Source organism: Sceloporus occidentalis, unplaced genomic scaffold (genome assembly GCF_023333645.1).
Source record: "Sceloporus occidentalis isolate IW3139 unplaced genomic scaffold, rSceOcc1.0.p SCAF_208, whole genome shotgun sequence".
Classification (NCBI taxonomy): Eukaryota; Metazoa; Chordata; class Lepidosauria; order Squamata; family Phrynosomatidae; genus Sceloporus; species Sceloporus occidentalis.
This window is the reverse complement of record NW_028317188.1, coordinates 917,860-934,470: the sequence shown is the minus strand read 5'-3', so window position 1 is coordinate 934,470 and position 16,611 is coordinate 917,860. Positions and strand designations below refer to the sequence as shown.

At 39.5% G+C, this 16,611-nt stretch overlaps 1 protein-coding gene across 1 annotated transcript in view; it reads right to left on the bottom strand.

Moving 5' to 3' along the window:
- Window positions 1-16,611, bottom strand: part of LOC149277631 (cartilage acidic protein 1-like) — a 142,189-nt gene that overhangs the window by 52,530 nt on the left and 73,048 nt on the right. The window lies entirely within an intron of this gene.

Genomic DNA, 16,611 nt, shown 5'->3' with positions numbered 1-16,611 from the left:
TCCCCTGGATTGGAGAGTGAGAGCAAGAGAAAGACAAAGAAAGTCATGGTTTGAACAAGAGAGCCCTGAGTTTTGCAGGACACTCCTGCTGTTCCAAGTAGCTGCCCCACTGTCCCACTTTTGTAGGATCATAGCAAGTTAGGAAGATCCTCTGGTCTCCACTGACTGGGCCAGGAAGCTATAAAATTAATCAAGGCTGAATGTCCATGTGATGCTCTGAAGCTGGCCCTTCCTAAGTGGTTCTTTGAGTAAGATGGGCAGGTGGCATGGCCCAAATCTTCCATTGGTCCCACACTGGTCTCCTGATTTGGACACCTAAAATGTTGGGGATATACATGGAAGGTGCAGGACCTTAACAGGGTGGCAGAAAATGTAGTTAAAATATGTTGGTGCAATATACAAATTAAATTCTAAATCACCACTTCACTATCCTGCTCCTGCTACTACTACATTCCATGGACAGCTGGGCCATTGTCCTGTATCTTAACTTAAAATGAGCTCAAGTTTCCCAACATCTCTTGATCTCCAAATTAGGTCAAAAGGGGATAATTATTGAATATGACGCTTTTCAAAAAGAGTAATTTAATGGTAAAAGATCTCTACCTTGTAACATTGTAACTGTTTGTACTACTGAGAATAACTCCTGCTACGGACTCCAAGGGTCAAAGAAAGGAATAATTCACAAATAATAGCTCATGTCTCTTCTCTGGTGCTTAAAGTGTTAAAGTAAAACACCAAAACACAACAGGGAGGAAACAAACTGATGTTCCAGAACAGAGAGTGCAGTATTCATCATCACATAAACTGACCAAGATCAATGTTAGTCATCCCCGAGTCTTGGGAGCATATGGTTTTGGACAAAACATTTTGTTTTGCTATAATGGACATTTTTCTATTTCTTTGTGATATGTTAGACCTTGTTATTAGGTCTTTTCACCAGCTGGGAGCAGACATTTATAAAAGATTATTTTCAGTCTTTTTTTTTACAGCTCTTTTCAGTCTACAGCTCTTTGATAAATTTCACTATTATTTTTAATGCCACATGGACTATAGCATGGTAAAAAAGCCAATTTTATTTTCAAAAATGTAAAAAAGAAAAAGTTTATTTGTGATTGATAATTACATTATTACTGAAAAACCTCCCAGGAAAAGTACATAAAAACATCAGCTGAAATATATCATGACTGGGGGAAAATGTTTCTTCCAACTTACCTGAAATGTAATCAGATGTATTTATGGTTCTTTCCTGTAAGAAGTGAGATTTTACCTACACAAAGATTGTACTGTGCTGATATCTAAGGGCCTTGGAGGGATCAATGTCTTTCAGAACTCACTTTATAAGACGTACAATAAGAGGTGAAAAGTGGAGAATATTTTCTAAGAAATGACATCAGCCAATCCTCTTATGAAGAATAAAGCAATACATGTACAGGAATTTGTTAAAGAGATACTTCAGTCTTCATATGTACCTTAATGTACATGATAGCCAAACAGCAGACATGTGCAAATGTGGCAAAAATGATGATTCGGACAAATTTTTCGGCACGTTTTTGACCCATTAGCTTTACGGGAACAAATTTAGGGGGCATTTTTAATTTCGGGAACAAATTATGTTGTCTGGTGCCCATATTCTCACTCACTCTCTCAAGCTCCGTCAAAATGATGGCACTTACGGTGATGTCCTCTCCCCAATCCTCCAAATCGGGGTAGGGGACGTCACTAGAAGTGCCACCATTTTGCCATTAGTTCAATCTGGGGCAAAATGACGGGGAAGTCTCCTGATTGGAGGAACAGGAAGGTATGTTCCCCTTCGGGTTATGTCCTTAGAGATGCAGACGAAGATAGACTATTGCAGATTGATGATAGAAGAGAAAAGAGAGACGATAAAAGATGAAAAAGGTGCAGAAGAGGAAGTGGTCGGCAGGAAAGGTAGGGAAACATTTAGAGAGTGAGTGAACAAGAATGAGAGTCAGAGTGGGAGTAAATGCGAACCCACATATTTTGGACGGAAATTGAGCTTTTTGCTTCAGTTTCGTCCGATTCTTGGGGGGAATCTGGCTTTGTTTTTGTGGCTTTGTAGAAAACAGAGTTTTGTGATGTCATTGAGCAGTCTGCTAACATCACAGGCATTCCCGCTGACGTCACGGGACACAGACCCATTTAAAGGGGCATGTCGTGACCCGAAGGATACAAGGTTGTCGACCCAGAGAACAGGAGAGTTCCCAAGTATGCATATAATTTTAAGATTCTGTAATAATACAACTATGAGCAGGTCTGGGCATCTTGCAACCATTAGTCGATAAATTACTTATAAATCCACTAGCGGCAGTCTCTCAGAGCCCTGCTTACCTTGTGTTTCTGTGAGTCCAATTTATGTTATGCACCACTTGTTACGTCCTGTTGACCTATAGTACAGTGTCGCAGAATATGATGGCGCCATATAATCAATAAACAACAAACAACAACAGACTTGGCTAATTGCACGAGCAACTCTATTACTTATAAAGGAATTTCTCTTGATCAGTACACTAATAGTACCCCCTTCTAGGTATTCTACAGTAAATGAAGGCAGGCTTGTTTTAATAACAGAATTTGATCGCATAGCCCTGAGCAACAATCTCAAAATGTTTAAATTCTATCAGAATAACGTAATGAACCTGTAGACTGATTTACATATCAGAGACAGCATAATCTCTTAATACAATAAAAACACAATTACACTTGATAATTCAAATACACCCACATTGACGTATTAAACAGACCCCCTGAACACAGGCATGCTTTTAATACTAAGAGATGGATCAATAGGGGGAATTAAAATGCTTTGAATGGCCAGTAGAGGGCAGAGCTGAGGTTGCTAACAAATTGCTACAATGATTTATCTTTCGGGTGCCGATGATAGCTATAAGCACAGTTTTTAACGTCTACACATTGTTTTTCCTAAAGGAAAAGCACAGATAAGAACAAAACTTGGCTTTTACAGAAGGTCCAAAATGAACGCAGTATTTCATATATTTAATGTTATATAACATTGTTATAAAATGATAACAATCCATATTCTATTAAACAACGCTAGATTTATTTGTAGGTATTATTATCACATGCAGTAATGTATATATATAGAGTTAGTATGGGGATAGCTCCATCAAATAGATTGTAAGCTCACATGAGCAGCAGTTCTCCTGTACTAAAATGTCTTAATGCCTCTTACAATTATTGTCAATGTTATATCGCCTTTGTTAACTATTATGAATGTCATCTATTGTAGCAGCGCTCCAAAAATCTCCTGGCACTACATAAATAAGTGTAATGTAATAGTGCTCCAATGCGTATACAGCTGTGGACTACAACTCCCATGATTCTCAGCCAGATGTGCTCTAGTCCCTTTTTTAAGTATACCTGCACACAAGATATCTCAGGGGCAGAAATGCAGGCAGCTATTCCATTTATTTACCTTTTAGGATTAAGTCTCAATTTATTTTTCCAAGAATAAGTCTCTAATCGCAGCAGTGAAGCTGTGCAGCCAAACTGGTCATTTGCCAAAGTAAGAATTTTTACGAAGTGTTCTTATTTTATCCACTTTATCCAAGATAATTGCTAACAATATTCTCATTGACAAATAATTGCATATATAACACACACAGGCATTTCACAGGAATTATGGAAAGGTCACTGTTTTGTGAGATTTATGGGATCTACATAAATTAAGAGAAATGTCATGCCATTAAGGGAGACAGTGCACAAAAAATGCTTTGTGTTGGTAAGATGACAGTTTACTTATATAGAGATTTTATTCTTTAACTATTGCTAGACTTAAGGAGCAGTGGGTTTATGTACTATAGCTACTGGATTACAGGACTCAAAACTGCCTAGGTCACCGCTGTCACGCGTCACTGCGCACCGCTATCACACGTCGCTGTGCACCTCACGTCACTGCGCACCGCTATCACACGTCGCTGTGCAGCTCACGTCACTGTGCACCGCTGTCACGCGTCACTGCGCACAGCTATCACACGTCGCTGTGCAGCTCACGTCACTGTGCACCGCTGTCACGCGTCACTGCGCACCGCTATCACACGTCGCTGTGCAGCTCACGTCACTGTGCACCGCTGTCACGCGTCACTGCGCACCGCTATCACACGTCGCTGTGCACCTCACGTCACTGCGCACCGCTATCACACGTCGCTGTGCACCTCACGTCACTGCGCACCGCTATCACACGTCGCTGTGCAGCTCACGTCACTGTGCACCGCTGTCACGCGTCACTGCGCACCGCTATCACACGTCGCTGTGCACCTCACGTCACTGCGCACCGCTATCACACGTCGCTGTGCAGCTCACGTCACTGTGCACCGCTGTCACGCGTCACTGCGCACCGCTATCACACGTCGCTGTGCAGCTCACGTCACTGTGCACCGCTGTCACGCGTCACTGCGCACCGCTATCACACGTCGCTGTGCAGCTCACGTCACTGTGCACCGCTGTCACGCGTCACTGTTCTAAATGTAGTAACATAATTTGGCAATGGATAAAACGTGTTTTCTCCATCTAATCTGCTTAGTTAATGCCTGGTGTAGGACCTCAAACCTTACCTGATCTATGAAATTGTCTTATTTTCCGCATAGCATTATGTCTATTAACTGGAACTTCTCCTTCACCCTAAGAGCCTTTGCCCCAATTTCAGGGGCTCAGAGTGAAGGGGCAGATTCTAAGGGTAAAAGTCTTGAGCTGAGTCCTTTGTATTCTACCCTTCTGTGATCATATATAAGACTCTCAGTTGGTGCTTTTGCTCCTCGTATGTTATGGTTGATACCACTGCTAGGGTGACCACATGCCCCGGATTGCCCCGGACAGTCCCACAATGGGAATTCTTTGATGCAATAGACCCGTTAAAGTAAGTGTCCCTGAATGGCAGTTAGGAAATGCGTCTATCGGGTGCATCTATCGGGTGCATAACATTGGGTGGTTATTACGATATACAGATCGGAGCGACAATAGAAAGTCAACAGTGTTCTATTTAGCTGCTGCAAATGCCAAACTAAAATCCCCACAATCCTCAGCCGCAAGAACTTGGCTGAACACCGGATGGCCACTGGTTATCCATCAGTGTCCCTGCCGAAAGGAAATATGTCATTTTTAAAATGAAGGGTTCCCTTTAAAGAACCGTTATTACGAGGAGTCCAGAAACCTCCCTTATTCTTCATTTATATGCACTGCAATATTGATTTTTTTTCCGAGAACTGAAAATTGAAAGCAAAAAAAAAAAAAGTATCTAGGGATTTTTAAAAAATATTATTAGAGAGTATTATATATTAGAGAGTGAACAAAATAAATAAATATCAAATTTTTAGACAGACAAATCCACATTTGCTGTGAGCAAGTATGCCACATGCAGCCATCATTCATTCAGTCCACCAAATGCTATCTGGTTTTCCAATTCTTTGTGCATAAAATATGGTGTCTAGAGAATTTTAGAATTATGTAGTGCAAAATAGTAGCTGCCATATTGATCCCAGAGAAAAACAAGCTGCTGGTTGTGAGCTATATATTTCCTTTCCAGGTGAACAGCTCTGACTTGCATGTAGATTTACTAAATAGCATGATGGCAAGACTCAACAGACCATGGAAGAAGAGGGCAGCTGCAGCGTTGCAGCTTCTACATCAGGTAAGTGCGCTATTCTTTTATATTTTCTTTTTTAATGGGTTACTATGTATTCTTAGTTCTGATTCCTATTAATAATCCTGATTTATGAATTAAGTAACAATTCTGTAACACACAAGGATGTGACCATCAACGCTCCCTCAGGATTTCTTTGATAACCACTGTCCTAAAAAAAATTCAGGGAACCCAGCGATGTATTCTGCCCTAGGCAATGGGGCCAGGGGACGGCAGCCCCTCTGCCGCATAGCAGGAAACCACAGGCTCCCTAAAACACTTAAACTAAACGGGCTGGTTAAAAGGAAAGTCACCATATCGGGTAGGTGATCTTGCCGATGTCATTAAGTGGTCTTGCTGACATAGCAGGTGGTCCGCTGACATCAGTGGGCAGTCCTGCTGATGTTGCGTGCCGAGTTGTTGGGTGTGCCGCAGCGTGCACGCGCGATCTGGAATTTTTCAGTATCTCCTGTCAGCTAAGAACAGGAAACTGAGACTACAATTCGCACAGGCTCACCAATTGGACAATGGATGACTGGAAAAACGTTGCCTGGTCTGATGAGTCTCGATTCCAGCTGTGACATTCAGATGAACATAAAAGCCTGGATCTATTCTGCCTTGTATCCATGGTGGTGGTGTAATGGTGTGGGGGACATTTTCTTGGGACACTTTGGGCCCCTTAGTTCCAACTGAGCAATGTTTAAATGCGACAGCCTACCTGAGTATTGTTGCTGACCATGTCCATCCCTTTATGACCATGTCACAAAGTTCACATCATCTCAAACTGGTTTCTTAAACATAACAATGAGTTCACTGAACTCCAATGACCGCCACAGTCTTTGAGGAATATTTCCAGCACCTTGTAGAAAGTATGCCACGAAGAATGAAGGCAAAAGGAGGTCCAACCTGGTACTAGCAAGATGTACCTAATAAAGTGGCCAGTGAGTGTATATTCTAAATCAAGACACGACCAAGGACTGAATAAGCTTTGAGTCTTCACAGAGGGGAAAACTGGCAGACCAGATGGGTCAATGGTTCTTATCCAACATCAAGTTCTGTGCTTCTTGATTGCTTTGCATCAGCCCCTCTATACATAAATATACAGCTCATACATAAGACTTTGTAACGCTTTCACATTGCTATGGGCTGCCGGCAGTAGCTAAGTGGTTAATTATGTTCTAGCAATCAAATAGCTAGACGCTTTCCCTAATCACACATGATTGAATTTCATGTTAGAATATATTCCACTGTTAATTGGCCCCAGATTCCTTGCTAAACATGGCTGAAGACTTTCAAATTACATGGAAGTGCACGTACGAGAGAATGATGGGGGTCTGTTACATGGTGGAAGTATGTTATAATTAGCACATCTCAAGATCACGTTATACACCTGTAGTCATTTTTTTAATCATACGCTTCAAAAAGTAGGGAAATATCATACCGGCTTAGGAAAACTAGCAGTATACAATTTTAAAATAATCTTAAGTGTGTGTTTTTTGTTCACAATGAAAGGTGCTGTTCTGATTACTTTTAAGTAAATGCAGCATTAGACATATAATTTCCACTACTATTAAATGCTCACACTTTCCACAAAAAAATATTTCTGCATCATGTCAACTTTTTGTTGTATTCATAATTTTAGCTGGGAAAACTTAATTGCCATGTGACATACAGTAAAGGCTGCCATGGCCCTAGAAAATGAAAAGATTTCATTTTCATGGGATTAAAGTCAGAAATAGTAAAAACGACTATGGTTTAGAGAACACAATGTAAGATTTTTATGCCTACAAGGTATCTATAGATATTAATGAAAATCACTACAAATACTGTTTTTGCGAAATACTATTAAACACCATTAACATAATTGTGTTCCATTGTTACATTAATAGAGCAATGTGGGGATTTAAATACAGACAAGATGAGAGAGGGGGGAGTTTTAGAACAAACAGCACCGTGATCCGAGATCAAGTAGGTGTGGGAGATATCTATGTACTGGTAAATATTTTATTTGTCTGCAATGTAACATCCATTACTGCCAAAGGCTACTAAACCGTTTCTCTTGGAACAGCACTCTTCTTTTTTTTCCAGAGGTACACAAAATACAATAAACGACAAAATCTTGTACATTAACCATGGTTACGTGTTTTTTTTTTGTTTTTTTTTTATGTAGTTAACGTACATGTTACACCAAATGAAGATCAGTGTTCTCTTAAGATTTTAAACTTAAAACGGGTATTTGGGGATTTGTACATTTACAGACAGGGAAGTCGCATACGGTATTCAATCAATGTGCCAATGGGCTAAATTTCAGCAAATGTTACGATGTTTACAAAAAGGAAAAACCTCTGGGAAATATAAATCATTTCTCCAGGTTACAAACCAGAGCATACCAAAGATTTCTCTACTTGAATGTTTCCTTGAGGATTTCGACCACAAATCCTTAATGGGCAACCATTTACGGTTGTTGTGCTGAAACAGAACAAATTATTAATTTCCTTGGAGTTTTTTTTCTACATTTACTACAAAACTTTTACTTTATTGAAAGAGACAGTTGACTGTCCATAACAACCCCCACTACAGAAGAAAGGATAATAAAGTTTTATGGGAATATAAAATTTAGAACATACCTAAGACAGAAGATGCAACCCTACAGCTGCCATCTTCCTCCATGGTCTGATGATTCTTGACACTTATTGGCTACTTGAAGTACCCAATCAATGGAAGGGAAACGTTTCCATTGAAATCAATGCGACCGCCTTCCATGCATGTATAGGGGAAGCTGAATGGTTCAGCCAAACATCTCCTGGACGGAGAATAGCTGAGGGCGTGAAAAGGAGAAAGGCATACGGGACACCATCAAAACCACAGGGTAGCAAAGTGCTACAGTCTACATTCCGCAACACTGGATGTAAATACCATTGGATATTTTGTAATGTTGTATATAGTAAAAATTAGGCTTGGGCCACGATCTGAAACGTAATTTCTCCGTTTTAATAAAAAGAAGAAATAGGCATTACATTGGCTGAGAAACAAAAAAAATTAAATTTTGTGCATACGAACAACCAGCATTTCCTGAAAAGCCCTTTTACTATGCAAAATGCTTCTAAAATAGTTGTAGCGCAGGGTGGGATTTAGAAATCGCTATAATCATAGAGGACAAAAATAGGCTCCTAATGCGAGTAACAAATATGGAAATCTCACCCAAATGAAAAGCACACATCCAACAGTACAAAAAGGTGCAATTCCATTTTGGAAGAACTATTTATCATTTACATAATAAAAGAAATACACACAACAGTTTACCAACTTCGACCACTATTACACATTATATAAAGCAAACAGAGAGCAACATTCTTCCTGGTAAACAAGTCGATAGAGCAAACAAAGTCTGTTGCATCTCAATTTTGTTTTCTTCTATTAACCATCTCTGTATTACACAGAACAATTGTAATGCATACAGAATGCTTCTCAAAAGCAAGCTATGGGTCCAGGACAAATGGTGCTAAAAGCTGGCGAGCTTTAATATCTCAAAAATACATGCTGATACATCACTCCTGGATTATATGGGGATGCATTCAAATCGGTATACAATGTAGGAGCGATGTAGATACTCAATGTAGGACTATAATCTCTACATCATTATTACTCTATGAGGGTTAAAGGGAAACTCCTGCCTTTAACTATTTGTAGTGTCCCCCTTGCAGATGCATGGGGGGGATTCTGAAGAAGACCAATATATACTCACCGTTAGTCATCTGCAGCCCTGGTTCAGTGAATTTAAAATACGGGATATCAGGGGAGGAAAGAGGGACACAGCAATTGGTGCCCAAAAAAGACTGTCCTTCCAAAAGAGTAGAAGTGGGTAAGCACTGCTACTAACCCCTGTAGACTCATGAATGTGCGCATGTCCTTCTGGACACTTGAAGGCCAAACAACTGTGGGGAAGAAGTGTTAAGCTGGACATGGTTGTTGCTCAATTTTGGCTCATGTTCCTCCGCTATTCCACTATACTTGCGCTGGACCCTACACTATGTAGGGTCCAGCACAAGTATAGTGGAATAGTCAAGAGGCATCACCTCTACTCAATGAGACAGAAGTGGACTTCTGACATGAACAGGTTAAGATGTCGAAATTATAACAGTACTCCCCAAATATACAGGCGGGCTGTGTATGTCTTATGAGGAGCACACAGCAACATGGCAGAAAGAATGGAGATTAGGGCAATATTCGTATATAATTTACCTCTACTACCTATGCCTCTCTGATTTAGGAGACAATAAGAAGAGTGACAAGTACTGTGTACAGCCTCATCAGGCTTGCTTTTACCACAACGTGGGGGTCCAATGCTGTAGAAAGTATCAGCATACAAGTGGCAGTTTTAAGCTGTGCCAATATGTAGCGAGGGTACACTTATACATCTGATTTGCACGCTGCGTTAGACATTAATACCGCCGACAGACCCCTCTTGAATGCCATGTCAGACAGAGCCACCGTCACCCTGAAATAAGCTGCGGGGACAGCAGACCCGCACAGACTCTGCATGAAGTTTACTTTGGTGTAGACCAGTATTCTTAATCTGTTCCTGTCTCTGTCCCTGCGCTTGCTTGATTTCAGAAGACAAACTGCAAAAAATGAAAGCATAAAAGGCTGAATGGGGAATGAGGAAAAAAAAAAAACTCATTAAGCTAAATAGCAACAGTCAAACTATGCCTTGTAGATCATAAAAGACAAAAGAAAAATCAATACAAGGCCCATTGCAGCGGGAATGTGATCGGTTGATTTAGGATGAGTAGGGCCTCTGGCGGCAGGACCCGGGGTAATTAGGTGTGTCAAAGAGACAGAGAAATAGCTACACGATGACGGCTGGATTAATAAAGAGCCAGAATCTGCATCATTTGGAGTAACTGATAAAATATGCCAATGGGTTATCGTGAGGCTATCCAATACTAAACATATTTCAAAATGTTTTAACAATTTATTAAATAAAAAAAGAATTATTTTTATCCCGAGTACGGTCCTCTTTCGTCTGCGGTGAGTTTGGAGTCGCTGACGGTGGTCGGGAACCCCAAGAGGGGGGGTCTGCGAGTCCTTCGGAGGCTGAAGTTTGACGGCGAGCGGGAGATCTGAGGGAAAGACCTGTAATAAGCATGTGAGTGCAATACCTAATCTATAGGGAGGATTGTACCCCAACTGTATTACACTATTTGTTTTGTGCTTCTTCTTTTTGTCTTAAGATGCAACACTCTGAGGTTCTGCAGAATTGTCTTCATTACTAATAGATTTATGCTGAGCGCACTTATCACTTTTTGACACTATTTTATGTGAAATTCACACCATATGAGGAGGGGAAACCACATGATTAAGGTGCTGCTGGCATAAAATGGAGAGCGCAGGAATAGTCACTTTGGTTTTTTTATTTTTTGTGTGACACTAAAATTTACTGAGATCTGACTGTGTGAATGTGATTTCATCTTACATCACCTTTTCCTGCAAGCGGATGTAAGTGCCAGGCGCATCTATACAGAGTTATATGCCAAGGGACTCAGAAGACGTAGCTGTACTTCTAACCCTGTGATCTATACACTGAATCCGGGTTTCTCGTATGACACTGGATATGGAAGCTAGGAATTAATGAGAGCTCTATTTGAACACTAGTGAATACAATAAATGTGTTCTTCCTATTACTCTGAGTAGGTATAGTAACTAAAAAGAAAGTAAGGCCAAAAGACTATGAATGACAAAATGCAAATTAGAAGTTAAAAATACATTCCAGATTTGTCAATATTTTCAATGTCAGATTTCCAAGCATTATGTCTATTTTTTTAGGTGCATTAGAATAGGAATGATTACATTACATTGGGAGTATGAACCATCGCGCACAGCCAAACCTTCTCAGTATAAAATGATAGAGACAAGTTGGTGATAGCGCTATTAAGAGTACTGGGCTAAGAGACTGGACTCAGATAGATATATAAAACGCCGGTTTAATATACTATTTAAATAAAACAATAAATATAATATAGTATTGACATCCAGTATAAATAAATGAATAAAAAGTGCTTGTTCTGCGTCAATCGCCTGACGCGTTTCGCCGGCAGACTTCTTCAGAGATGGAGTTTAGTCTATACAAGCACTAACACTACTGGCTGGAAATGGTAGTGGAATTTAATACCTAATGTAGTTAAACTGATAATTCTTAGCTATGAGGAAAAAAGAACAAGGATTTATTTGAGCTTTAAGTTGTGTTCGTGTGGGCAACGATAGATAAATAAGACATAATTAATTAATGTAGCACTTATTTTGAGATAAGTTCTGCAAGGGATGTAGTAATTTAAAAAATATGTAAGGATGTTTTGTTCCCACTAATTCAGTGAAGAAAAGAATAATATGTAATCAGGGCCGGCCGAAGACTTAACGCCGCCTGGGGCGAAGTTTAAAATGCCGCCCCCCGCCGACGCCGGGGGGGGGCATTATCTACCCCCCCCGGTACTTACCCTTAAACAGTCCTGCGGCGAGTCTCCCTGTGCTGCCACGGTGCCGGCTTGTAATGCTGAGCGCCGGAAATTCTCGTCACTTCCGGCGCTCTGCATTACAAGCCGGCACCGAGACCGAACAGGGAAACTCGCCGCAGAGGAGAGAGAGAGGGGCGCGGGTAAGCGAAAATCACTCGGTGCCCCTCTCTCTCTCCTCCGCTTCAAAAAAACCAAAAAAAAACCGCTTGGGGCGGCAAAGTGCCGCCCCTTCTGAAGTGCCGCCTGGGGCAATTGCCCCAGTCGGCCCCATTGTAGGGCCGGCCCTGTATGTAATCGATGAGACATATAATAATAAAATGAATACAAAAGTGAATACAAATAAACAGAAAAGGACAATGGAACAATATACATTAATGCTGAATATATGATTAGAAGGATCACTGGCCCAAGGGCAAAAGATGTCCTTGAACAGGGCAGAATATCTGGATAAATTGTCAGTTTGTGCTGAGCAAAAAAAACAATACAATAACGAGACTATGCAGTTGACTAATAGAATTACCAACTTTTTTGGCAACTTTATTATCTTGTATAGTCTAAACTCTACCTCTGAAGAAGCCTGCTGGCAAAACGGGTCAGGTGATTTTTGACGCAGAACAAACCCATCGGAAATAAAAATCTGAATAACTACGTTGATGCCTCCTCAAAAAAAATCCCAAGTCTATAAGTAGAAGAGTTCAAGAGCATATGCATACGGTTATCCATGACAATGGTTAACAGTCCAAATGCAAATCATACTGGAGGATACATGGTTCTTTTGAGTTTAGGATCAAGAATGACTCTTGTGTTGAAACAGCGTCAATAATGTTCTGCATCCAAATAGTGAAGGAACAGGGAATATTCCAGAACGGGGCTTAAGATACCCAATACAAAGCTGAAGACGAACAAGGCTCCAAAAAGAACTCTAGGCTTTCAAAGCCCTGCTTCTTCAAGAGATGGTATTTGATGAAAATATTTGATGAATATATAAGATCTCTAGCTCAGAATGTTTAAATGTAGAGTAATAGCCTTTAAAGCAGAGGTGACTATATCAGGAATTAGAACAAAGCTAAAGATGGATATTTGAAAATCCTAACCATGTTATAGTGCAATTAATGCTTATTACAGTCATTTAAATAAATGGTACGGCAACACTACGTACCAAACATTTTTTAAGAGTATATGACAAAGGGTTGTAGAATATCACCAGCATGCTAAGGTTTGTGCTGAAAGAAATCGCTGCAACGGAGGGTAAAATTACCTGTAAATTCTAAGAATATTAATGTTGTGAGACAGACGCAAGCAATGGAAAAAAGAAACTTACAGAAGAAATAATAATAAAAAAACATGAATCATATGTTCCGCGAGAGCTGTATTTCAAATAGAATGAAAGATGAAATCAAAGATAGCGATTCAACATCTTCTGGCATTCAGACTCAGTATTAGCTTTGCTATTACATTCATCATTCAGCTCCAAAGTAAATAGCAGCCGGAGGACGAACTTCAAGACGGAGAAGGATGTGGATATTTATACCGGGGCAGGGAAGAGTTCACTAAAAGGAGGAATAGTCTCCAGAGGACATCCGGATGAATTTGCTTAGATGTTACATTAAGGTTGTCATTTAATTTAGGCGTGATCTGGATATAAAAATTACATTAGTAGAGAAAGAATGAAAGATTTACCCAAAAAAACTACTTTTGAAACATGTTCCGCATGGTTTAATAAATCCATTCTAGCTATAGTTCAATTTGTGGGACCTGAAAAAGTCCTGTTGTGCGACAATACTTGGCCTTTGCCCTTTATGAGAGGGTATTAACCGTTTTAATATTATATATTATAATCATACATACTATATATATTATATAAAATATATATTATATATATATATATTATAATCAAATGCTGGAAGGGAAAAAGAAAGATTAGTTGGGTTAGTCATATATCTTATTTAGAGAGATATATCCCACATTTATCAAATATTTTATCAAACAATCTGATCACTGGCTTAAAAATAGATACTTCTACTAAATATAGCACAAGGGTCATCAATCATCAGTTTTTACAAAAAGAAAAGGAATCTGGATTAAGGTATATTGCCCAGGGTCTTATGACTAAATCGTGAAACTCAAGTGTGAACCAATGCGGTCTGTTTAATTACAGCTACTGTAACTTTCGATGAACATTTCTGGGATGGTGTTGTAGTGGCTTTTCTTTATGGTTATTTTGCTTTGGATTGATGTCCCAGGTCTAGCGTGCACTGGTGGCTTCATTTTGAGAAAGGATAAAAGTTCCTGTTCTTTTACTACGTTATCCTTAAGTTCTGTCTTGGTCTTATATAGTGTGCCGAAAACTTTTACTTACACAGTGTCATTCCAACCTAGACATTAGTATTACCATATTATTTTATCAGACGACTGGAACACACGTTTATTGGTCCACTAAACGCTAGCATGCGTGGGTTCCTTGATTTTAAAAAAATATTGGTCCAGCTTTCGTTATGTTTGTTGCAAGATCTTTTGTTTCAGGTATGTCTACATTTTATGGCGTGATGTAAATCGGCCCTGGTGCTAAATGGAGCCAGTTCATTGGTAGATGGCAGCTTTGATTTAGAATGTTACATGGCACAGGAGACCGTTCATCAAGTTCTACCCTTTTCCGTAGCTCCACACAAGGAATAAATTAAATCCTAAAAAAGGGACATAAAAAAAAAGAAGATTTTATGCTTCTACTTAGTTAGAAAGTACTAAATGATCAAAATTCCCCCAGCTTTAGCATTATTCATTTTTTTGCTAAATCACACATTTGAATGTGCATGTATTGTTACCCGCTGACACAGCTTCAACTTGATGCTGCCAAAATGTTTCATTGTTGGTAAGATTCCTATTTGGTTCTGAACTAAGGGAGGTTCATAAAAGCTTTTGCATTATTAAGAATCTGCTGCATGTTGGACTCACCAACATTCATTACAATTGTACCCCGTTGCGTGAAAAACACAGACTATATGTTGATTTATATAAAAAGGCATTATAATCCTAAATCTTGACAGTTGTTGTGTAAATTAAATGTTAAAAAGTCCATCATTACACTTGCGTTTTTTCTCTATGTTAAAACATTTAACAATTTGTTGTTCAAACTGCTGTTTGAATAGATAAGAAAGAAAAAGATCATATAAAATTCTAATACATTTAATTAGTAACTAGTAATGATAGCATATTTACTTATTGTATTGGTTGGAAGCAGGAGAGAAATGTAGCTCCGCTCCCCGTCCAACAGAAAGAAGAGAATAACCCGGAGACCCAGTGAAGCAGTGCTTCTCTCAGAGACCCCAGATCAACCCCAAAGAGTCCCAAGTTATGTATATATGTGATTAGTAACCTAATTCAGATTAATTTTACTGTAAAATTGACTATGTTGATAAATGTTGAAAGCCACAATTATATATATACACAATCATATATTGTACAGCGCTGTGGAATATTACGGTGCTATATAAAGCAAGTAATATAATCCAAGGGGCTTATTGGGCAAATAGCATCCAATTCCCATCACAGCCTGTGCTCATAGCATTATATAGCACTGTGGCTTTTAGGATCAAGAGACGTTGAAATATCTGGCAGGATACCATGTGGTTAAATAAAAAAGCTGCCCCAGAGATATTGGTTTTAATACTGTACACAAATCCAACCCATCCCTGTAATGAATCTGAACTCAATTTTTCATGGCCATCCAGTGTTTTAAATAATTGGATATAAAGTTCACTTAATAAAGGCTAAAATCAATAATAAGATATAGCGTTCCTCAAATTTTTACAGCTTTTTATCAAGATGTTTTATGACTCTTTACAAAAGGTTTATTTCGATCATTAAATTTGTTATACAGTTCTCGAGTCTGACCATTAATGAGGGAGACTTTCCATAGCAACGGACATGAGAGAACAGAGATTAAAAGTCTACATAGAATCTTTTCATGTGATAAAAAAAAGGTTTTTTACCTTAAAAAAGCTAGTCTATGTTACAGGTGAAATAAACTATATTTAATTTCAATCACATTTTTACCCTATAAGCATATTGTTTCGTAAATTATCACTGCGCTTTGAAACAAAGGGTTGGCAAAAAAAATCTTACACGGCTGTTTATAAGATAATAGGGGTTCATGGAAACCTGTAGTTTTTAACCCCTTGACTGCTAACGACGGCATGGTGCCGTCGTTAGCAGTCCCAGTCAGGTGCTAGTGACGGCACCATGCCGTCGCTAGCACTATCTTACCTTGATGGGGGTCTGTGGACCTCCATCACCACCTACCCCGGCGATCTGCCCCTCACATTGAAGGGCATCACCGGGACCACCCGATCCGGCCGGTGACGTTGCGCGTAATGACGTCACCGCGCAACTTTTTTGAAAACTGACAATTGTCAGTTAAAGAGGTCTGGGGGCATGCTGCTTAGA